This window comes from Rhinoderma darwinii, chromosome 1 (genome assembly GCF_050947455.1).
Source record: "Rhinoderma darwinii isolate aRhiDar2 chromosome 1, aRhiDar2.hap1, whole genome shotgun sequence".
Classification (NCBI taxonomy): Eukaryota; Metazoa; Chordata; class Amphibia; order Anura; family Rhinodermatidae; genus Rhinoderma; species Rhinoderma darwinii.
In genome coordinates, this window is record NC_134687.1 from 412,443,709 (window position 1) to 412,466,949 (window position 23,241).

Consider the following 23,241-nt stretch of genomic DNA (forward strand, 5'->3'; position numbering starts at 1 on the left):
TCTCTACCAACTCTAAATTCTCATGATCCCCATATCTCTAACAGGACCCTAAATATAAGTGAACAATGTAAAACAATTCATATCCCTCTGCTTACTTGAGTGAATGTTATAGAGAATCCTACACCACTGCCTTACTCCTGGGTACCTCCCAGGGGGATTTCTCTATATTTTCAAGATCAAGCAAGTAAAAGGGTCTTCAAGGACTTCTTTTTGCAACACTGTAATCATAAACCAATAAATACAAGACGGAAATGGACAAGAAACAGTTCTAATCTTTCAATTCAACATCCCCAAAAAATCGACTCTTAACATGATTATTTTTCCTACCAATCTGGAGAGGCAGAGGTTTTCTGTAAGTCAGGATGGCCGAGTGGTCTAAGGCGCTGCGTTTAGGTCGCAGTCTCCCCTGGAGGCGTGGGTTCAAATCCCACTTCTGACAACTCATCTTTTCTTAAACATACTTCGCAGTCATTCCGTCAGTGTTAGTGAAATAATAGTAAAAAAACTATGTCGGTATACGCCCCAAAACATTAGACTCTTCAGATAATTCTTTCGTTATCCAATCTTTAAAAATTGCACTTTTGTGTAGGTTAGGATGACCGACCGGTCTCTCTTGAATTTGTGGATTTAAATCCCACTTTTGAACACTCATATTTTCTTAGCATGATATAATGTCAGGTCTAACACTCATAAAGTAATGACACATTTTCATTGAGCTCCTCCGCTATCCTGGTAAAATCCTCGCCAACTCCCTGTAAAGACTTCTACAGACTTAACACCAGACCTGGGACAATTCTGCATTCAGTACTATTGAGTGATAGTGCAGCTATTCTGTTGCCCAATTTCTATGCAGCTGAGTACGGCGATGAGAGGAGTCCTTTTGCTAATAGCATTTACCCACTGCAACCGTGTAAGTTGTGGCAATATTCGAGACACGGGGCCACATCCTGGGCCTGGCTACAGAACATGGCCTAGCTCCACTACTGTGCACTCCATAGCTCCAAGAGACCAGCCCGAGCCACTTATATACATGTGGCTTTGTATTAGTGGGAGTTTGGAGCCAAATTAATTCTAGCACTTGTAAAGCTGTCAGAGAAACCCCATCCCTGACGAACACCTGCAGAACCCACCAGTTACGCGGCTTAATCTAAATTCTGATAAAGAGAAGTGCTCCACACCCAACAGTCAGGTGCAGTAGATACCTTTTAGGGTATATGCACACACACTAATTACGTCCGTAATTGACGGACGTATTTCGGCCGCAAGTCCCGTACCGAACTCAGTGCAGGGAGCCGGGCTCCTAGCATCATAGTTATGTACGACGCTAGGAGTCCCTGCCTCTCTGCAGGACAACTGTCCCGTACTGTAATCGTGTTTTCAGTACGGGACAGTAGTTCCATGGAGAGGCAGGGACTCCTAGCATCGTACATAACTATGATGCTAGGAGCCCGGCTCCCTGCACTGAGTTCGGTCCGGTACTTGCGGCCGAAATACGTCCGTCAATTACGGACGTAATTAGTGTGTGTGCACATACCCTTATAGTACCACGACTTTCACAACACTCCTTTCTGCCAACTTTTTTAACCTTGATCATATTCTCTACCAACTCTAAATTCTCATGATCCCCATATCTCTAACAGGACCCTAAATATAAGTGAACAATGTAAAACAATTCATATCCCTCTGCTTACTTGAGTGAATGTTATAGAGAATCCTACACCACTGCCTTACTCCTGGGTACCTCCCAGGGGGATTTCTCTATATTTTCAAGATCAAGCAAGTAAAAGGGTCTTCAAGGACTTCTTTTTGCAACACTGTAATCATAAACCAATAAATACAAGACGGAAATGGACAAGAAACAGTTCTAATCTTTCAATTCAACATCCCCAAAAAATCGAGTCTTAACATGATTGTTTTTCCTACCAATCTGGAGAGGCAGAGGTTTTCTGTAAGTCAGGATGGCCGAGTGGTCTAAGGCGCTGCGTTTAGGTCGCAGTCTCCCCTGGAGGCGTGGGTTCAAATCCCACTTCTGACAACTCATCTTTTCTTAAACATACTTCGCAGTCATTCAGTCAGTGTTAGTGAAATAATAGTAAAAAAACTATGTCGGTATACGCCCCAAAACATTAGACTCTTCAGATAACTGTTTCGGCATCCAATCTTTAAAAATTGCACTTTTGTGTAGGTTAGGATGACCGACCGGTCTCTCTTGAATTTGTGGATTTAAATCCCACTTTTGAACACTCATATTTTCTTAGCATGATATAATGTCAGGTCTAACACTCATAAAGTAATGACACATTTTCATTGAGCTCCTCCGCTATCCTGGTAAAATCCTCGCCAACTCCCTGTAAAGACTTCTACAGACTTAACACCAGACCTGGGACAATTCTGCATTCAGTACTATTGAGTGATAGTGCAGCTATTCTGTTGCCCAATTTCTATGCAGCTGAGTACGGCGATGAGAGGAGTCCTTTTGCTAATAGCATTTACCCACTGCAACCGTGTAAGTTGTGGCAATATTCGAGACACGGGGCCACATCCTGGGCCTGGCTACAGAACATGGCCTAGCTCCACTACTGTGCACTCCATTGCTCCAAGAGACCAGCCCGAGCCACTTATATACATGTGGCTTTGTATTAGTGGGAGTTTGGAGCCAAATTAATTCTAGCACTTGTAAAGCTGTCAGAGAAACCCCATCCCTGACGAACACCTGCAGAACCCACCAGTTACGCGGCTTAATCTAAATTCTGATAAAGAGAAGTGCTCCACACCCAACAGTCAGGTGCAGTAGATACCTTTTATAGTACCACGACTTTCACAACACTCCTTTCTGCCAACTTTTTTAACCTTGATCATATTCTCTACCAACTCTAAATTCTCATGATCCCCATATCTCTAACAGGACCCTAAATATAAGTGAACAATGTAAAACAATTCATATCCCTCTGCTTACTTGAGTGAATGTTATAGAGAATCCTACACCACTGCCTTACTCCTGGGTACCTCCCAGGGGGATTTCTCTATATTTTCAAGATCAAGCAAGTAAAAGGGTCTTCAAGGACTTCTTTTTGCAACACTGTAATCATAAACCAATAAATACAAGACGGAAATGGACAAGAAACAGTTCTAATCTTTCAATTCAACATCCCCAAAAAATCGACTCTTAACATGATTGTTTTTCCTACCAATCTGGAGAGGCAGAGGTTTTCTGTAAGTCAGGATGGCCGAGTGGTCTAAGGCGCTGCGTTTAGGTCGCAGTCTCTCCTGGAGGCGTGCGTTCAAATCCCACTTCTGACAACTAATCTTTTCTTAAACATTCTTTGCAGTCATTCCGTCAGTGTTAGTGAAATAATAGTAAAAAAACTATGTCGGTATACGCCCCAAAACATTAGACTCTTCAGATAACTGTTTCGGCATCCAATCTTTGAAAATTGCACTTTTGTGTAGGTTAGGATGACCGACCGGTCTCTCTTGAATTTGTGGATTTAAATCCCACTTTTGAACACTCATATTTTCTTAGCATGATATAATGTCAGGTCTAACACTCATAAAGTAATGACACATTTTCATTGAGCTCCTCCGCTATCCTGGTAAAATCCTCGCCAACTCCCTGTAAAGACTTCTACAGACTTAACACCAGACCTGGGACAATTCTGCATTCAGTACTATTGAGTGATAGTGCAGCTATTCTGTTGCCCAATTTCTATGCAGCTGAGTACGGCGATGAGAGGAGTCCTTTTGCTAATAGCATTTACCCACTGCAACCGTGTAAGTTGTGGCAATATTCGAGACACGGGGCCACATCCTGGGCCTGGCTACAGAACATGGCCTAGCTCCACTACTGTGCACTCCATAGCTCCAAGAGACCAGCCCGAGCCACTTATATACATGTGGCTTTGTATTAGTGGGAGTTTGGAGCCAAATTAATTCTAGCACTTGTAAAGCTGTCAGAGAAACCCCATCCCTGACGAACACCTGCAGAACCCACCAGTTACGCGGCTTAATCTAAATTCTGATAAAGAGAAGTGCTCCACACCCAACAGTCAGGTGCAGTAGATACCTTTTATAGTACCACGACTTTCACAACACTCCTTTCTGCCAACTTTTTTAACCTTGATCATATTCTCTACCAACTCTAAATTCTCATGATCCCCATATCTCTAACAGGACCCTAAATATAAGTGAACAATGTAAAACAATTCATATCCCTCTGCTTACTTGAGTGAATGTTATAGAGAATCCTACACCACTGCCTTACTCCTGGGTACCTCCCAGGGGGATTTCTCTATATTTTCAAGATCAAGCAAGTAAAAGGGTCTTCAAGGACTTCTTTTTGCAACACTGTAATCATAAACCAATAAATACAAGACGGAAATGGACAAGAAACAGTTCTAATCTTTCAATTCAACATCCCCAAAAAATCGAGTCTTAACATGATTGTTTTTCCTACCAATCTGGAGAGGCAGAGGTTTTCTGTAAGTCAGGATGGCCGAGTGGTCTAAGGCGCTGCGTTTAGGTCGCAGTCTCCCCTGGAGGCGTGGGTTCAAATCCCACTTCTGACAACTCATCTTTTCTTAAACATACTTCGCAGTCATTCAGTCAGTGTTAGTGAAATAATAGTAAAAAAACTATGTCGGTATACGCCCCAAAACATTAGACTCTTCAGATAACTGTTTCGGCATCCAATCTTTAAAAATTGCACTTTTGTGTAGGTTAGGATGACCGACCGGTCTCTCTTGAATTTGTGGATTTAAATCCCACTTTTGAACACTCATATTTTCTTAGCATGATATAATGTCAGGTCTAACACTCATAAAGTAATGACACATTTTCATTGAGCTCCTCCGCTATCCTGGTAAAATCCTCGCCAACTCCCTGTAAAGACTTCTACAGACTTAACACCAGACCTGGGACAATTCTGCATTCAGTACTATTGAGTGATAGTGCAGCTATTCTGTTGCCCAATTTCTATGCAGCTGAGTACGGCGATGAGAGGAGTCCTTTTGCTAATAGCATTTACCCACTGCAACCGTGTAAGTTGTGGCAATATTCGAGACACGGGGCCACATCCTGGGCCTGGCTACAGAACATGGCCTAGCTCCACTACTGTGCACTCCATTGCTCCAAGAGACCAGCCCGAGCCACTTATATACATGTGGCTTTGTATTAGTGGGAGTTTGGAGCCAAATTAATTCTAGCACTTGTAAAGCTGTCAGAGAAACCCCATCCCTGACGAACACCTGCAGAACCCACCAGTTACGCGGCTTAATCTAAATTCTGATAAAGAGAAGTGCTCCACACCCAACAGTCAGGTGCAGTAGATACCTTTTATAGTACCACGACTTTCACAACACTCCTTTCTGCCAACTTTTTTAACCTTGATCATATTCTCTACCAACTCTAAATTCTCATGATCCCCATATCTCTAACAGGACCCTAAATATAAGTGAACAATGTAAAACAATTCATATCCCTCTGCTTACTTGAGTGAATGTTATAGAGAATCCTACACCACTGCCTTACTCCTGGGTACCTCCCAGGGGGATTTCTCTATATTTTCAAGATCAAGCAAGTAAAAGGGTCTTCAAGGACTTCTTTTTGCAACACTGTAATCATAAACCAATAAATACAAGACGGAAATGGACAAGAAACAGTTCTAATCTTTCAATTCAACATCCCCAAAAAATCGACTCTTAACATGATTGTTTTTCCTACCAATCTGGAGAGGCAGACGTTTTCTGTAAGTCAGGATGGCCGAGTGGTCAAAGGCGCTGCGTTTAGGTCGCAGTCTCCCTTGCAGGCGTGGGTTCAAATCCCACTTCTGACAACTCATCTTTTCTTAAACATACTTCGCAGTCATTCCGTCAGTGTTAGTGAAATAATAGTAAAAAAACTATGTCGGTATACGCCCCAAAACATTAGACTCTTCAGATAACTGTTTCGGCATCCAATCTTTAAAAATTGCACTTTTGTGTAGGTTAGGATGACCGACCGGTCTCTCTTGAATTTGTGGATTTAAATCCCACTTTTGAACACTCATATTTTCTTAGCATGATATAATGTCAGGTCTAACACTCATAAAGTAATGACACATTTTCATTGAGCTCCTCCGCTATCCTGGTAAAATCCTCGCCAACTCCCTGTAAAGACTTCTACAGACTTAACACCAGACCTGGGACAATTCTGCATTCAGTACTATTGAGTGATAGTGCAGCTATTCTGTTGCCCAATTTCTATGCAGCTGAGTACGGCGATGAGAGGAGTCCTTTTGCTAATAGCATTTACCCACTGCAACCGTGTAAGTTGTGGCAATATTCGAGACACGGGGCCACATCCTGGGCCTGGCTACAGAACATGGCCTAGCTCCACTACTGTGCACTCCATAGCTCCAAGAGACCAGCCCGAGCCACTTATATACATGTGGCTTTGTATTAGTGGGAGTTTGGAGCCAAATTAATTCTAGCACTTGTAAAGCTGTCAGAGAAACCCCATCCCTGACGAACACCTGCAGAACCCACCAGTTACGCGGCTTAATCTAAATTCTGATAAAGAGAAGTGCTCCACACCCAACAGTCAGGTGCAGTAGATACCTTTTATAGTACCACGACTTTCACAACACTCCTTTCTGCCAACTTTTTTAACCTTGATCATATTCTCTACCAACTCTAAATTCTCATGATCCCCATATCTCTAACAGGACCCTAAATATAAGTGAACAATGTAAAACAATTCATATCCCTCTGCTTACTTGAGTGAATGTTATAGAGAATCCTACACCACTGCCTTACTCCTGGGTACCTCCCAGGGGGATTTCTCTATATTTTCAAGATCAAGCAAGTAAAAGGGTCTTCAAGAACTTCTTTTTGCAACACTGTAATCATAAACCAATAAATACAAGACTGAAATGGACAAGAAACAGTTCTAATCTTTCAATTCAACATCCCCAAAAAATCGACTCTTAACATGATTGTTTTTCCTACCAATCTGGAGAGGCAGAGGTTTTCTGTAAGTCAGGATGGCCGAGTGGTCTAAGGCGCTGCGTTTAGGTCGCAGTCTCCCCTGGAGGCGTGGGTTCAAATCCCACTTCTGACAACTCATCTTTTCTTAAACATACTTCGCAGTCATTCCGTCAGTGTTAGTGAAATAATAGTAAAAAAACTATGTCGGTATACGCCCCAAAACATTAGACTCTTCAGATAATTCTTTCGTTATCCAATCTTTAAAAATTGCACTTTTGTGTAGGTTAGGATGACCGACCGGTCTCTCTTGAATTTGTGGATTTAAATCCCACTTTTGAACACTCATATTTTCTTAGCATGATATAATGTCAGGTCTAACACTCATAAAGTAATGACACATTTTCATTGAGCTCCTCCGCTATCCTGGTAAAATCCTCGCCAACTCCCTGTAAAGACTTCTACAGACTTAACACCAGACCTGGGACAATTCTGCATTCAGTACTATTGAGTGATAGTGCAGCTATTCTGTTGCCCAATTTCTATGCAGCTGAGTACGGCGATGAGAGGAGTCCTTTTGCTAATAGCATTTACCCACTGCAACCGTGTAAGTTGTGGCAATATTCGAGACACGGGGCCACATCCTGGGCCTGGCTACAGAACATGGCCTAGCTCCACTACTGTGCACTCCATAGCTCCAAGAGACCAGCCCGAGCCACTTATATACATGTGGCTTTGTATTAGTGGGAGTTTGGAGCCAAATTAATTCTAGCACTTGTAAAGCTGTCAGAGAAACCCCATCCCTGACGAACACCTGCAGAACCCACCAGTTACGCGGCTTAATCTAAATTCTGATAAAGAGAAGTGCTCCACACCCAACAGTCAGGTGCAGTAGATACCTTTTAGGGTATGTGCACACACACTAATTACGTCCGTAATTGACGGACGTATTTCGGCCGCAAGTCCCGTACCGAACTCAGTGCAGGGAGCCGGGCTCCTAGCATCATAGTTATGTACGACGCTAGGAGTCCCTGCCTCTCTGCAGGACAACTGTCCCGTACTGTAATCGTGTTTTCAGTACGGGACAGTAGTTCCATGGAGAGGCAGGGACTCCTAGCATCGTACATAACTATGATGCTAGGAGCCCGGCTCCCTGCACTGAGTTCGGTCCGGTACTTGCGGCCGAAATACGTCCGTCAATTACGGACGTAATTAGTGTGTGTGCACATACCCTTATAGTACCACGACTTTCACAACACTCCTTTCTGCCAACTTTTTTAACCTTGATCATATTCTCTACCAACTCTAAATTCTCATGATCCCCATATCTCTAACAGGACCCTAAATATAAGTGAACAATGTAAAACAATTCATATCCCTCTGCTTACTTGAGTGAATGTTATAGAGAATCCTACACCACTGCCTTACTCCTGGGTACCTCCCAGGGGGATTTCTCTATATTTTCAAGATCAAGCAAGTAAAAGGGTCTTCAAGGACTTCTTTTTGCAACACTGTAATCATAAACCAATAAATACAAGACGGAAATGGACAAGAAACAGTTCTAATCTTTCAATTCAACATTCCCAAAAAATCGACTCTTAACATGATTGTTTTTCCTACCAATCTGGAGAGGCAGAGTTTTTCTGTAAGTCAGGATGGCCGAGTGGTCTAAGGTGCTGCGATTAGGTCGCAGTCTCCCCTGGAGGCGTGGGTTCAAATCCCACTTCTGACAACTCATCTTTTCTTAAACATACTTCGCAGTCATTCCGTCAGTGTTAGTGAAATAATAGTAAAAAAACTATGTCGGTATACGCCCCAAAACATTAGACTCTTCAGATAACTGTTTCGGCATCCAATCTTTAAAAACTGCACTTTTGTGTAGGTTAGGATGACCGACCGGTCTCTCCTGAATTTGTGGATTTAAATCCCACTTTTGAACACTCATATTTTCTTAGCATGATATAATGTCAGGTCTAACACTCATAAAGTAATAACACATTTTCCTTGAGCTCCTCCGCTATCCTGGTAAAATCCTCGCCAACTCCCTGTAAAGACTTCTACAAACTCAACACCAGACCTGGGACAATTCTGCATTCAGTACTATTGAGTGATAGTGCAGCTATTCTGTTGCCCAATTTCTATGCAGCTGAGTACGGCGATGAGAGGAGTCCTTTTGCTAATAGCATTTACCCACTGCAACCGTGTAAGTTGTGGCAATATTCGAGACACGGGGCCACATCCTGGGCCTGGCTACAGAACATGGCCTAGCTCCACTACTGTGCACTCCATAGCTCCAAGAGACCAGCCCGAGCCACTTATATACATGTGGCTTTGTATTAGTGGGAGTTTGGAGCCAAATTAATTCTAGCACTTGTAAAGCTGTCAGAGAAACCCCATCCCTGACGAACACCTGCAGAACCCACCAGTTACGCGGCTTAATCTAAATTCTGATAAAGAGAAGTGCTCCACACCCAACAGTCAGGTGCAGTAGATACCTTTTATAGTACCACGACTTTCACAACACTCCTTTCTGCCAACTTTTTTAACCTTGATCATATTCTCTACCAACTCTAAATTCTCATGATCCCCATATCTCTAACAGGACCCTAAATATAAGTGAACAATGTAAAACAATTCATATCCCTCTGCTTACTTGAGTGAATGTTATAGAGAATCCTACACCACTGCCTTACTCCTGGGTACCTCCCAGGGGGATTTCTCTATATTTTCAAGATCAAGCAAGTAAAAGGGTCTTCAAGGACTTCTTTTTGCAACACTGTAATCATAAACCAATAAATACAAGACGGAAATGGACAAGAAACAGTTCTAATCTTTCAATTCAACATCCCCAAAAAATCGACTCTTAACATGATTGTTTTTCCTACCAATCTGGAGAGGCAGAGGTTTTCTGTAAGTCAGGATGGCCGAGTGGTCTAAGGCGCTGCGTTTAGGTCGCAGTCTCCCCTGGAGGCGTGGGTTCAAATCCCACTTCTGACAACTCATCTTTTCTTAAACATACTTCGCAGTCATTCCGTCAGTGTTAGTGAAATAATAGTAAAAAAACTATGTCGGTATACGCCCCAAAACATACATTAGACTCTTCAGATAACTGTTTTGGCATCCAATCTTTAAAAATTGCACTTTTGTTTAGGTTAGGATGACCGACCGGTCTCTCTTGAATTTGTGGATTTAAATCCCACTTTTGAACACTTATATTTTCTTAGCATGATATAATGTCAGGTCTAACACTCATAAAGTAATAACACATTTTCCTTGAGCTCCTCCGCTATCCTGGTAAAATCCTCGCCAACTCCCTGTAAAGACTTCTACAAACTCAACACCAGACCTGGGACAATTCTGCATTCAGTACTATTGAGTGATAGTGCAGCTATTCTGTTGCCCAATTTCTATGCAGCTGAGTACGGCGATGAGAGGAGTCCTTTTGCTAATAGCATTTACCCACTGCAACCGTGTAAGTTGTGGCAATATTCGAGACACGGGGCCACATCCTGGGCCTGGCTACAGAACATGGCCTAGCTCCACTACTGTGCACTCCATAGCTCCAAGAGACCAGCCCGAGCCACTTATATACATGTGGCTTTGTATTAGTGGGAGTTTGGAGCCAAATTAATTCTAGCACTTGTAAAGCTGTCAGAGAAACCCCATCCCTGACGAACACCTGCAGAACCCACCAGTTACGCGGCTTAATCTAAATTCTGATAAAGAGAAGTGCTCCACACCCAACAGTCAGGTGCAGTAGATACCTTTTATAGTACCACAACTTTCACAACACTCCTTTCTGCCAACTTTTTTAACCTTGATCATATTCTCTACCAACTCTAAATTCTCATCATCCCCATATCTCTAACAGGACCCTAAATATAAGTGAACAATGTAAAACAATTCATATCCCTCTGCTTACTTGAGTGAATGTTATAGAGAATCCTACACCACTGCCTTACTCCTGGGTACCTCCCAGGGGGATTTCTCTATATTTTCAAGATCAAGCAAGTAAAAGGGTCTTCAAGGACTTCTTTTTGCAACACTGTAATCATAAACCAATAAATACAAGACGGAAATGGACAAGAAACAGTTCTAATCTTTCAATTCAACATCCCCAAAAAATCGACTCTTAACATGATTGTTTTTCCTACCAATCTGGAGAGGCAGAGGTTTTCTGTAAGTCAGGATGGCCGAGTGGTCTAAGGCGCTGCGTTTAGGTCGCAGTCTCCCCTGGAGGCGTGGGTTCAAATCCCACTTCTGACAACTCATCTTTTCTTAAACATACTTTGCAGTCATTCCGTCAGTGTTAGTGAAATAATAGTAAAAAAACTATGTCGGTATATGCCCCAAAACATTAGACTCTTCAGATAACTGTTTCGGCATCCAATCTTTAAAAATTGCACTTTTGTGTAGGTTAGGATGACCGACCGGTCTCTCTTGAATTTGTGGATTTAAATCCCACTTTTGAACACTCATATTTTCTTAGCATGATATAATGTCAGGTCTAACACTCATAAAGTAATAACACATTTTCCTTGAGCTCCTCCGCTATCCTGGTAAAATCCTCGCCAACTCCCTGTAAAGACTTCTACAAACTCAACACCAGACCTGGGACAATTCTGCATTCAGTACTATTGAGTGATAGTGCAGCTATTCTGTTGCCCAATTTCTATGCAGCTGAGTACGGCGATGAGAGGAGTCCTTTTGCTAATAGCATTTACCCACTGCAACCGTGTAAGTTGTGGCAATATTCGAGACACGGGGCCACATCCTGGGCCTGGCTACAGAACATGGCCTAGCTCCACTACTGTGCACTCCATAGCTCCAAGAGACCAGCCCGAGCCACTTATATACATGTGGCTTTGTATTAGTGGGAGTTTGGAGCCAAATTAATTCTAGCACTTGTAAAGCTGTCAGAGAAACCCCATCCCTGACGAACACCTGCAGAACCCACCAGTTACGCGGCTTAATCTAAATTCTGATAAAGAGAAGTGCTCCACACCCAACAGTCAGGTGCAGTAGATACCTTTTATAGTACCACGACTTTCACAACACTCCTTTCTGCCAACTTTTTTAACCTTGATCATATTCTCTACCAACTCTAAATTCTCATGATCCCCATATCTCTAACAGGACCCTAAATATAAGTGAACAATGTAAAACAATTCATATCCCTCTGCTTACTTGAGTGAATGTTATAGAGAATCCTACACCACTGCCTTACTCCTGGGTACCTCCCAGGGGGATTTCTCTATATTTTCAAGATCAAGCAAGTAAAAGGGTCTTCAAGGACTTCTTTTTGCAACACTGTAATCATAAACCAATAAATACAAGACGGAAATGGACAAGAAACAGTTCTAATCTTTCAATTCAACATCCCCAAAAAATCGACTCTTAACATGATTGTTTTTCCTACCAATCTGGAGAGGCAGAGGTTTTCTGTAAGTCAGGATGGCCGAGTGGTCTAAGGCGCTGCGTTTAGGTCGCAGTCTCCCCTGGAGGCGTGGGTTCAAATCCCACTTCTGACAACTCATCTTTTCTTAAACATACTTCGCAGTCATTCTGTCAGTGTTAGTGAAATAATAGTAAAAAACTATGTCGGTATACGCCCCAAAACATTAGACTCTTCAGATAACTGTTTCGGCATCCAATCTTTAAAAATTGCACTTTTGTGTAGGTTAGGATGACCGACCGGTCTCTCTTGAATTTGTGGATTTAAATCCCACTTTTGAACACTTATATTTTCTTAGCATGATATAATGTCAGGTCTAACACTCATAAAGTAATAACACATTTTCCTTGAGCTCCTCCGCTATCCTGGTAAAATCCTCGCCAACTCCCTGTAAAGACTTCTACAAACTCAACACCAGACCTGGGACAATTCTGCATTCAGTACTATTGAGTGATAGTGCAGCTATTCTGTTGCCCAATTTCTATGCAGCTGAGTACGGCGATGAGAGGAGTCCTTTTGCTAATAGCATTTACCCACTGCAACCGTGTAAGTTGTGGCAATATTCGAGACACGGGGCCACATCCTGGGCCTGGCTACAGAACATGGCCTAGCTCCACTACTGTGCACTCCATAGCTCCAAGAGACCAGCCCGAGCCACTTATATACATGTGGCTTTGTATTAGTGGGAGTTTGGAGCCAAATTAATTCTAGCACTTGTAAAGCTGTCAGAGAAACCCCATCCCTGACGAACACCTGCAGAACCCACCAGTTACGCGGCTTAATCTAAATTCTGATAAAGAGAAGTGCTCCACACCCAACAGTCAGGTGCAGTAGATACCTTTTATAGTACCACGACTTTAACAACACTCCTTTCTGCCAACTTTTTTAACCTTGATCATATTCTCTACCAACTCTAAATTCTCATGATCCCCATATCTCTAACAGGACCCTAAATATAAGTGAACAATGTAAAACAATTCATATCCCTCTGCTTACTTGAGTGAATGTTATAGAGAATCCTACACCACTGCCTTACTCCTGGGTACCTCCCAGGGGGATTTCTCTATATTTTCAAGATCAAGCAAGTAAAAGGGTCTTCAAGGACTTCTTTTTGCAACACTGTAATCATAATCCAATAAATACAAGACGGAAATGGACAAGAAACAGTTCTAATCTTTCAATTCAACATCCCCAAAAAAATCGACTCTTAACATGATTGTTTTTCCTACCAATCTGGAGAGGCAGAGGTTTTCTATAAGTCAGGATGGCCGAGCGGTCTAAGGCGCTGCGTTTAGGTCGCAGTCTCCCCTGGAGGCGTGGGTTCAAATCCCACTTCTGACAACTCATCTTTTCTTAAACATTCTTCGCAGTCATTCTGTCAGTGTTAGTGAAATAATAGTAAAAAACTATGTCGGTATACGCCCCAAAACATACATTAGACTCTTCAGATAACTGTTTTGGCATCCAATCTTTAAAAATTGCACTTTTGTTTAGGTTAGGATGACCGACCGGTCTCTCTTGAATTTGTGGATTTAAATCCCACTTTTGAACACTTATATTTTCTTAGCATGATATAATGTCAGGTCTAACACTCATAAAGTAATAACACATTTTCCTTGAGCTCCTCCGCTATCCTGGTAAAATCCTCGCCAACTCCCTGTAAAGACTTCTACAAACTCAACACCAGACCTGGGACAATTCTGCATTCAGTACTATTGAGTGATAGTGCAGCTATTCTGTTGCCCAATTTCTATGCAGCTTAGTACGGCGATGAGAGGAGTCCTTTTGCTAATAGCATTTACCCACCGCAACCATGTAAGTTGTGGCAATATTCGAGACACGGGGCCACATCTTGGGCCTGGCTTCAGAACATGGCCTAGCTCCACTACTGTGCACTCCATAGCTCCAAGAGACCAGCCCGAGCCACTTATATACATGTGGCTTTGAATTAGTGGGAGTTTGGAGCCAAATTAATTCTAGTACTTGTAAAACTGTCAGAGAAACCCCATCCCTGACGAACACCTGCAGAACCCACCAGTTACGCGGCTTAATCTAAATTCTGATAAAGAGAAGTGCTCCACACCCAACAGTCAGGTGCAGTAGATACCTTTTTTTAGTACCACGACTTTCACAACACTCCTTTCTGCCAACTTTTTTAACCTTGATCATATTCTCTACCAACTCTAAATTCTCATGATCCCCATATCTCTAACAGGACCCTAAATATAAGTGAACAATGTAAAACAATTCATATCCCTCTGCTTACTTGAGTGAATGTTATAGAGAATCCTACACCACTGCCTTACTCCTGGGTACCTCCCAGGGGGATTTCTCTATATTTTCAAGATCAAGCAAGTAAAAGGGTCTTCAAGGACTTCTTTTTGCAACACTGTAATCATAAACCAATAAATACAAGACGGAAATGGACAAGAAACAGTTCTAATCTTTCAATTCAACATCCCCAAAAAATCGACTCTTAACATGATTGTTTTTCCTACCAATCTGGAGAGGCAGAGGTTTTCTGTAAGTCAGGATGGCCGAGTGGTCTAAGGCGCTGCGTTTAGGTCGCAGTCTCCCCTGGAGGCGTGGGTTCAAATCCCACTTCTGACAACTCATCTTTTCTTAAACATACTTCGCAGTCATTCCGTCAGTGTTAGTGAAATAATAGTAAAAAAACTATGTCGGTATACGCCCCAAAACATTAGACTCTTCAGATAACTGTTTCGGCATCCAATCTTTAAAAATTGCACTTTTGTGTAGGTTAGGATGACCGACCGGTCTCTCTTGAATTTGTGGATTTAAATCCCACTTTTGAACACTCATATTTTCTTAGCATGATATAATGTCAGGTCTAACACTCATAAAGTAATGACACATTTTCATTGAGCTCCTCCGCTATCCTGGTAAAATCCTCGCCAACTCCCTGTAAAGACTTCTACAGACTTAGGCCTCATTTACACGAGCGTGTGCGTTTTGCGCGCGCAAAAAACGCTGCGTTTTGCGCGCGCAAAAGGCACTTGGCAGCTCCGTGTGTCATCCGTGTATGATGCGCGGCTGCGTGATTTTCGCGCAGCCGCCATCATAGAGATGAGGCTAGTCGACGCCCGTCACTGTCCAAGGTGCTGAAAGAGCTAACTGATCGGCAGGAACTCTTTCAGCACCCTCGACAGTGAATGCCGAACACAATATACACCAACCTGTGAATAAAAAAAGACTTTCATACTTACCAAGAACTTCCTGCTTCCTCCAGTCCGGTCTCCCGGCCGTTGTCTTGGTGACGCGTCCCTCTCTTGTCATCCGGCCCCACCTCCCAGGATGACGCCGCAGTCCATGAGACCGCTGCAGCCTGTGATTGGCTGCAGCCTGTGCTTGGCCTGTTATTGGCTGCAGCAGTCACTTTGACTGAACTGTCATCCCGGGAGGTCGGACCGGAGTTATCGGTAAGTCAGAACGTCTTTTTTTTTTTACAGGTTCATGGATTTTCGGAGCGGAAGTCACTGTCCATGGTGCTGAACCAGTTTAACGCTTTCAGCACCGTGGACAGTGACTGTCTCCTGACGTCGCGTACCCGAACATTTTTTACCGGTTTCGGTCAAAACGAGTTTGGCCGAACCCGGTGAAGTTCGGTGCGCTCATCTCGAATTTGACACTCCGTTTGGATGTTTGTAAACAGAAAAGCACGTGGTGCTTTTCTGTTTACATTCAGGAGTTTGACAGCTCTTGCGCGAATCACGCAGTTCGCACGGAAGTGCTTCCGTGCGGCATGCGTGGTTTTCACGCACCCATTGACTTCAATGGGTGCGTGAGTGCGCGAAAAACGCACGATTATAGAACATGTCGTGAGTTTTTTTCTGCGCACACGCGCTGAGCGCAATTCACGCATCGTCTAAACTGCCCCATTGACTAATATAGGTGCGTACGACATGCGTGCAAAGCACGCGCGTCGCACGCGCGTATAATACGTTCGTGTAAATGAGGCCTTAACACCAGACCTGGGACAATTCTGCATTCAGTACTATTGAGTGATAGTGCAGCTATTCTGTTGCCCAATTTCTATGCAGCTGAGTATGGCGATGAGAGGAGTCCTTTTGCTAATAGCATTTACCCACTGCAACCGTGTAAGTTGTGGCAATATTCGAGACACGGGGCCACATCCTGGGCCTGGCTACAGAACATGGCCTAGCTCCACTACTGTGCACTCCATAGCTCCAAGAGACCAGCCCGAGCCACTTATATACATGTGGCTTTGTATTAGTGGGAGTTTGGAGCCAAATTAATTCTAGCACTTGTAAAGCTGTCAGAGAAACCCCATCCCTGACGAACACCTGCAGAACCCACCAGTTACGCGGCTTAATCTAAATTCTGATAAAGAGAAGTGCTCCACACCCAACAGTCAAGTGCAGTAGATACCTTTTATAGTACCACGACTTTCACAACACTCCTTTCTGCCAACTTTTTTAACCTTGATCATATTCTCTACCAACTCTAAATTCTCATGATCCCCATATCTCTAACAGGACCCTAAATATAAGTGAACAATGTAAAACAATTCATATCCCTCTGCTTACTTGAGTGAATGTTATAGAGAATCCTACACCACTGCCTTACTCCTGGGTACCTCCCAGGGGGATTTCTCTATATTTTCAAGATCAAGCAAGTAAAAGGGTCTTCAAGGACTTCTTTTTGCAACACTGTAATCATAAACCAATAAATACAAGACGGAAATGGACAAGAAACAGTTCTAATCTTTCAATTCAACATCCCCAAAAAATCGACTCTTAACATGATTGTTTTTCCTACCAATCTGGAGAGGCAGAGGTTTTCTGTAAGTCAGGATGGCCGAGTGGTCTAAGGCGCTGCGTTTAGGTCGCAGTCTCCCCTGGAGGCGTGGGTTCAAATCCCACTTCTGACAACTCATCTTTTCTTAAACATTCTTCGCAGTCATTCTGTCAGTGTTAGTGAAATAATAGTAAAAAACTATGTCGGTATACGCCCCAAAACATACATTAGACTCTTCAGATAACTGTTTTGGCATCCAATCTTTAAAAATTGCACTTTTGTTTAGGTTAGGATGACCGACCGGTCTCTCTTGAATTTGTGGATTTAAATCCCACTTTTGAACACTTATATTTTCTTAGCATGATATAATGTCAGGTCTAACACTCATAAAGTAATAACACATTTTCCTTGAGCTCCTCCGCTATCCTGGTAAAATCCTCGCCAACTCCCTGTAAAGACTTCTACAAACTCAACACCAGACCTGGGACAATTCTGCATTCAGTACTATTGAGTGATAGTGCAGCTATTCTGTTGCCCAATTTCTATGCAGCTTAGTACGGCGATGAGAGGAGTCCTTTTGCTAATAGCATTTACCCACTGCAACCATGTAAGTTGTGGCAATATTCGAGACACGGGGCCACATCTTGGGCCTGGCTTCAGAACATGGCCTAGCTCCACTACTGTGCACTCCATAGCTCCAAGAGACCAGCCCGAGCCACTTATATACATGTGGCTTTGAATTAGTGGGAGTTTGGAGCCAAATTAATTCTAGTACTTGTAAAACTGTCAGAGAAACCCCATCCCTGACGAACACCTGCAGAACCCACCAGTTACGCGGCTTAATCTAAATTCTGATAAAGAGAAGTGCTCCACACCCAACAGTCAGGTGCAGTAGATACCTTTTTTTAGTACCACGACTTTCACAACACTCCTTTCTGCCAACTTTTTTAACCTTGATCATATTCTCTACCAACTCTAAATTCTCATGATCCCCATATCTCTAACAGGACCCTAAATATAAGTGAACAATGTAAAACAATTCATATCCCTCTGCTTACTTGAGTGAATGTTATAGAGAATCCTACACCACTGCCTTACTCCTGGGTACCTCCCAGGGGGATTTCTCTATATTTTCAAGATCAAGCAAGTAAAAGGGTCTTCAAGGACTTCTTTTTGCAACACTGTAATCATAAACCAATAAATACAAGACGGAAATGGACAAGAAACAGTTCTAATCTTTCAATTCAACATCCCCAAAAAATCGACTCTTAACATGATTGTTTTTCCTACCAATCTGGAGAGGCAGAGGTTTTATGTAAGTCAGGATGGCCGAGTGGTCTAAGGCGCTGCGTTTAGGTCGCAGTCTCCCCTGGAGGCGTGGGTTCAAATCCCACTTCTGACAACTCATCTTTTCTTAAACATACTTCGCAGTCATTCCGTCAGTGTTAGTGAAATAATAGTAAAAAAACTATGTCGGTATACGCCCCAAAACATTAGACTCTTCAGATAACTGTTTCGGCATCCAATCTTTAAAAATTGCACTTTTGTGTAGGTTAGGATGACCGACCGGTCTCTCTTGAATTTGTGGATTTAAATCCCACTTTTGAACACTCATATTTTCTTAGCATGATATAATGTCAGGTCTAACACTCATAAAGTAATGACACATTTTCATTGAGCTCCTCCGCTATCCTGGTAAAATCCTCGCCAACTCCCTGTAAAGACTTCTACAGACTTAACACCAGACCTGGGACAATTCTGCATTCAGTACTATTGAGTGATAGTGCAGCTATTCTGTTGCCCAATTTCTATGCAGCTGAGTACGGCGATGAGAGGAGTCCTTTTGCTAATAGCATTTACCCACTGCAACCGTGTAAGTTGTGGCAATATTCGAGACACGGGGCCACATCCTGGGCCTGGCTACAGAACATGGCCTAGCTCCACTACTGTGCACTCCATAGCTCCAAGAGACCAGCCCGAGCCACTTATATACATGTGGCTTTGTATTAGTGGGAGTTTGGAGCCAAATTAATTCTAGCACTTGTAAAGCTGTCAGAGAAACCCCATCCCTGACGAACACCTGCAGAACCCACCAGTTACGCGGCTTAATCTAAATTCTGATAAAGAGAAGTGCTCCACACCCAACAGTCAGGTGCAGTAGATACCTTTTATAGTACCACGACTTTCACAACACTCCTTTCTGCCAACTTTTTTAACCTTGATCATATTCTCTACCAACTCTAAATTCTCATGATCCCCATATCTCTAACAGGACCCTAAATATAAGTGAACAATGTAAAACAATTCATATCCCTCTGCTTACTTGAGTGAATGTTATAGAGAATCCTACACCACTGCCTTACTCCTGGGTACCTTCCAGGGGGATTTCTCTATATTTTCAAGATCAAGCAAGTAAAAGGGTCTTCAAGGACTTCTTTTTGCAACACTGTAATCATAAACCAATAAATACAAGACGGAAATGGACAAGAAACAGTTCTAATCTTTCAATTCAACATCCCCAAAAAATCGACTCTTAACATGATTGTTTTTCCTACCAATCTGGAGAGGCAGAGGTTTTCTGTAAGTCAGGATGGCCGAGTGGTCTAAGGCGCTGCGTTTAGGTCGCAGTCTCCCCTGCAGGCGTGGGTTCAAATTCCACTTCTGACAACTCATCTTTTCTTAAACATTCTTCGCAGTCATTCTGTCAGTGTTAGTGAAATAATAGTAAAAAACTATGTCGGTATACGCCCCAAAACATACATTAGACTCTTCAGATAACTGTTTTGGCATCCAATCTTTAAAAATTGCACTTTTGTTTAGGTTAGGATGACCGACCGGTCTCTCTTGAATTTGTGGATTTAAATCCCACTTTTGAACACTTATATTTTCTTAGCATGATATAATGTCAGGTCTAACACTCATAAAGTAATAACACATTTTCCTTGAGCTCCTCCGCTATCCTGGTAAAATCCTCGCCAACTCCCTGTAAAGACTTCTACAAACTCAACACCAGACCTGGGACAATTCTGCATTCAGTACTATTGAGTGATAGTGCAGCTATTCTGTTGCCCAATTTCTATGCAGCTTAGTACGGCGATGAGAGGAGTCCTTTTGCTAATAGCATTTACCCACTGCAACCATGTAAGTTGTGGCAATATTCGAGACACGGGGCCACATCTTGGGCCTGGCTTCAGAACATGGCCTAGCTCCACTACTGTGCACTCCATAGCTCCAAGAGACCAGCCCGAGCCACTTATATACATGTGGCTTTGAATTAGTGGGAGTTTGGAGCCAAATTAATTCTAGTACTTGTAAAACTGTCAGAGAAACCCCATCCCTGACGAACACCTGCAGAACCCACCAGTTACGCGGCTTAATCTAAATTCTGATAAAGAGAAGTGCTCCACACCCAACAGTCAGGTGCAGTAGATACCTTTTTTTAGTACCACGACTTTCACAACACTCCTTTCTGCCAACTTTTTTAACCTTGATCATATTCTCTACCAACTCTAAATTCTCATGATCCCCATATCTCTAACAGGACCCTAAATATAAGTGAACAATGTAAAACAATTCATATCCCTCTGCTTACTTGAGTGAATGTTATAGAGAATCCTACACCACTGCCTTACTCCTGGGTACCTCCCAGGGGGATTTCTCTATATTTTCAAGATCAAGCAAGTAAAAGGGTCTTCAAGGACTTCTTTTTGCAACACTGTAATCATAAACCAATAAATACAAGACGGAAATGGACAAGAAACAGTTCTAATCTTTCAATTCAACATCCCCAAAAAATCGACTCTTAACATGATTGTTTTTCCTACCAATCTGGAGAGTCAGAGGTTTTCTGTAAGTCAGGATGGCCGAGTGGTCTAAGGCGCTGCGTTTAGGTCGCAGTCTCCCCTGGAGGCGTGGGTTCAAATCCCACTTCTGACAACTCATCTTTTCTTAAACATACTTCGCAGTCATTCCGTCAGTGTTAGTGAAATAATAGTAAAAAAACTATGTCGGTATACGCCCCAAAACATTAGACTCTTCAGATAACTGTTTCGGCATCCAATCTTTAAAAATTGCACTTTTGTGTAGGTTAGGATGACCGACCGGTCTCTCTTGAATTTGTGGATTTAAATCCCACTTTTGAACACTCATATTTTCTTAGCATGATATAATGTCAGGTCTAACACTCATAAAGTAATGACACATTTTCATTGAGCTCCTCCGCTATCCTGGTAAAATCCTCGCCAACTCCCTGTAAAGACTTCTACAGACTTAACACCAGACCTGGGACAATTCTGCATTCAGTACTATTGAGTGATAGTGCAGCTATTCTGTTGCCCAATTTCTATGCAGCTGAGTACGGCGATGAGAGGAGTCCTTTTGCTAATAGCATTTACCCACTGCAACCGTGTAAGTTGTGGCAATATTCGAGACACGGGGCCACATCCTGGGCCTGGCTACAGAACATGGCCTAGCTCCACTACTGTGCACTCCATAGCTCCAAGAGACCAGCCCGAGCCACTTATATACATGTGGCTTTGTATTAGTGGGAGTTTGGAGCCAAATTAATTCTAGCACTTGCAAAGCTGTCAGAGAAACCCCATCCCTGACGAACACCTGCAGAACCCACCAGTTACGCGGCTTAATCTAAATTCTGATAAAGAGAAGTGCTCCACACCCAACAGTCAGGTGCAGTAGATACCTTTTATAGTACCACGACTTTCACAACACTCCTTTCTGCCAACTTTTTTAACCTTGATCATATTCTCTACCAACTCTAAATTCTCATGATCCCCATATCTCTAACAGGACCCTAAATATAAGTGAACAATGTAAAACAATTCATATCCCTCTGCTTACTTGAGTGAATGTTATAGAGAATCCTACACCACTGCCTTACTCCTGGGTACCTCCCAGGGGGATTTCTCTATATTTTCAAGATCAAGCAAGGACTTCTTTTTGCAACACTGTAATCATAAACCAATAAATACAAGACGGAAATGGACAAGAAACAGTTCTAATCTTTCAATTCAACATCCCCAAAAAATCGACTCTTAACATGATTGTTTTTCCTACCAATCTGGAGAGGCAGAGGTTTTCTGTAAGTCAGGATGGCTGAGTGGTCTAAGGTGCTCCGTTTAGGTCGCAGTCTCCCCTGGAGGCGTGGGTTCAAATCCCACTTCTGACAACTCATCTTTTCTTAAACATACTTCGCAGTCATTCCGTCAGTGTTAGTGAAATAATAGTAAAAAAACTATGTCGGTATACGCCCCAAAACATTAGACTCTTCAGATAACTGTTTCGGCATCCAATCTTTAAAAATTGCACTTTTGTGTAGGTTAGGATGACCGACCGGTCTCTCTTGAATTTGTGGATTTAAATCCCACTTTTGAACACTCATATTTTCTTAGCATGATATAATGTCAGGTCTAACACTCATAAAGTAATGACACATTTTCATTGAGCTCCTCCGCTATCCTGGTAAAATCCTCGCCAACTCCCTGTAAAGACTTCTACAGACTTAGGCCTCATTTACACGAGCGTGTGCGTTTTGCGCGCGCAAAAAACGCTGCGTTTTGCGCGCGCAAAAGGCACTTGGCAGCTCCGTGTGTCATCCGTGTATGATGCGCGGCTGCGTGATTTTCGCGCAGCCGCCATCATAGAGATGAGGCTAGTCGACGCCCGTCACTGTCCAAGGTGCTGAAAGAGCTAACTGATCGGCAGGAACTCTTTCAGCACCCTCGACAGTGAATGCCGAACACAATATACACCAACCTGTGAATAAAAAAAGACTTTCATACTTACCAAGAACTTCCTGCTTCCTCCAGTCCGGTCTCCCGGCCGTTGTCTTGGTGACGCGTCCCTCTCTTGTCATCCGGCCCCACCTCCCAGGATGACGCCGCAGTCCATGAGACCGCTGCAGCCTGTGATTGGCTGCAGCCTGTGCTTGGCCTGTGATTGGCTGCAGCAGTCACTTTGACTGAACTGTCATCCCGGGAGGTCGGACCGGAGTTATCGGTAAGTCAGAACGTCTTTTTTTTTTTACAGGTT

General features: G+C 42.9%; 17 non-coding genes across 17 annotated transcripts; all 17 read left to right on the forward strand.

Annotated features, from left to right (window-relative positions):
• Positions 1 to 356: 356 nt before the first annotated feature.
• Positions 357 to 439, forward strand: TRNAL-UAG (transfer RNA leucine (anticodon UAG)). Its single transcript has one exon. It is a non-coding gene; the product is annotated as a tRNA-Leu (tRNA).
• Positions 440 to 1,952: 1,513 nt separating this feature from the next.
• Positions 1,953 to 2,035, forward strand: TRNAL-UAG (transfer RNA leucine (anticodon UAG)). The gene has a single exon. It is a non-coding gene; the product is annotated as a tRNA-Leu (tRNA).
• Positions 2,036 to 3,217: 1,182 nt separating this feature from the next.
• On the forward strand, positions 3,218 to 3,300 carry TRNAL-UAG (transfer RNA leucine (anticodon UAG)). Its single transcript has one exon. It is a non-coding gene; the product is annotated as a tRNA-Leu (tRNA).
• A 1,182-nt stretch (positions 3,301 to 4,482) lies between these two features.
• On the forward strand, positions 4,483 to 4,565 carry TRNAL-UAG (transfer RNA leucine (anticodon UAG)). Its single transcript has one exon. It is a non-coding gene; the product is annotated as a tRNA-Leu (tRNA).
• Positions 4,566 to 5,747: 1,182 nt separating this feature from the next.
• TRNAL-UAG (transfer RNA leucine (anticodon UAG)) lies at positions 5,748 to 5,830 on the forward strand. The gene has a single exon. It is a non-coding gene; the product is annotated as a tRNA-Leu (tRNA).
• A 1,182-nt stretch (positions 5,831 to 7,012) lies between these two features.
• Positions 7,013 to 7,095, forward strand: TRNAL-UAG (transfer RNA leucine (anticodon UAG)). Its single transcript has one exon. It is a non-coding gene; the product is annotated as a tRNA-Leu (tRNA).
• A 1,513-nt stretch (positions 7,096 to 8,608) lies between these two features.
• Positions 8,609 to 8,691, forward strand: TRNAL-UAG (transfer RNA leucine (anticodon UAG)). Its single transcript has one exon. It is a non-coding gene; the product is annotated as a tRNA-Leu (tRNA).
• A 1,182-nt stretch (positions 8,692 to 9,873) lies between these two features.
• TRNAL-UAG (transfer RNA leucine (anticodon UAG)) lies at positions 9,874 to 9,956 on the forward strand. Its single transcript has one exon. It is a non-coding gene; the product is annotated as a tRNA-Leu (tRNA).
• A 1,186-nt stretch (positions 9,957 to 11,142) lies between these two features.
• On the forward strand, positions 11,143 to 11,225 carry TRNAL-UAG (transfer RNA leucine (anticodon UAG)). Its single transcript has one exon. It is a non-coding gene; the product is annotated as a tRNA-Leu (tRNA).
• A 1,182-nt stretch (positions 11,226 to 12,407) lies between these two features.
• On the forward strand, positions 12,408 to 12,490 carry TRNAL-UAG (transfer RNA leucine (anticodon UAG)). Its single transcript has one exon. It is a non-coding gene; the product is annotated as a tRNA-Leu (tRNA).
• Positions 12,491 to 13,672: 1,182 nt separating this feature from the next.
• On the forward strand, positions 13,673 to 13,755 carry TRNAL-UAG (transfer RNA leucine (anticodon UAG)). The gene has a single exon. It is a non-coding gene; the product is annotated as a tRNA-Leu (tRNA).
• Positions 13,756 to 14,941: 1,186 nt separating this feature from the next.
• On the forward strand, positions 14,942 to 15,024 carry TRNAL-UAG (transfer RNA leucine (anticodon UAG)). Its single transcript has one exon. It is a non-coding gene; the product is annotated as a tRNA-Leu (tRNA).
• A 2,219-nt stretch (positions 15,025 to 17,243) lies between these two features.
• Positions 17,244 to 17,326, forward strand: TRNAL-UAG (transfer RNA leucine (anticodon UAG)). Its single transcript has one exon. It is a non-coding gene; the product is annotated as a tRNA-Leu (tRNA).
• Positions 17,327 to 18,512: 1,186 nt separating this feature from the next.
• On the forward strand, positions 18,513 to 18,595 carry TRNAL-UAG (transfer RNA leucine (anticodon UAG)). The gene has a single exon. It is a non-coding gene; the product is annotated as a tRNA-Leu (tRNA).
• A 1,182-nt stretch (positions 18,596 to 19,777) lies between these two features.
• On the forward strand, positions 19,778 to 19,860 carry TRNAL-UAG (transfer RNA leucine (anticodon UAG)). The gene has a single exon. It is a non-coding gene; the product is annotated as a tRNA-Leu (tRNA).
• Positions 19,861 to 21,046: 1,186 nt separating this feature from the next.
• TRNAL-UAG (transfer RNA leucine (anticodon UAG)) lies at positions 21,047 to 21,129 on the forward strand. The gene has a single exon. It is a non-coding gene; the product is annotated as a tRNA-Leu (tRNA).
• A 1,166-nt stretch (positions 21,130 to 22,295) lies between these two features.
• TRNAL-UAG (transfer RNA leucine (anticodon UAG)) lies at positions 22,296 to 22,378 on the forward strand. The gene has a single exon. It is a non-coding gene; the product is annotated as a tRNA-Leu (tRNA).
• Positions 22,379 to 23,241: the final 863 nt, after the last annotated feature.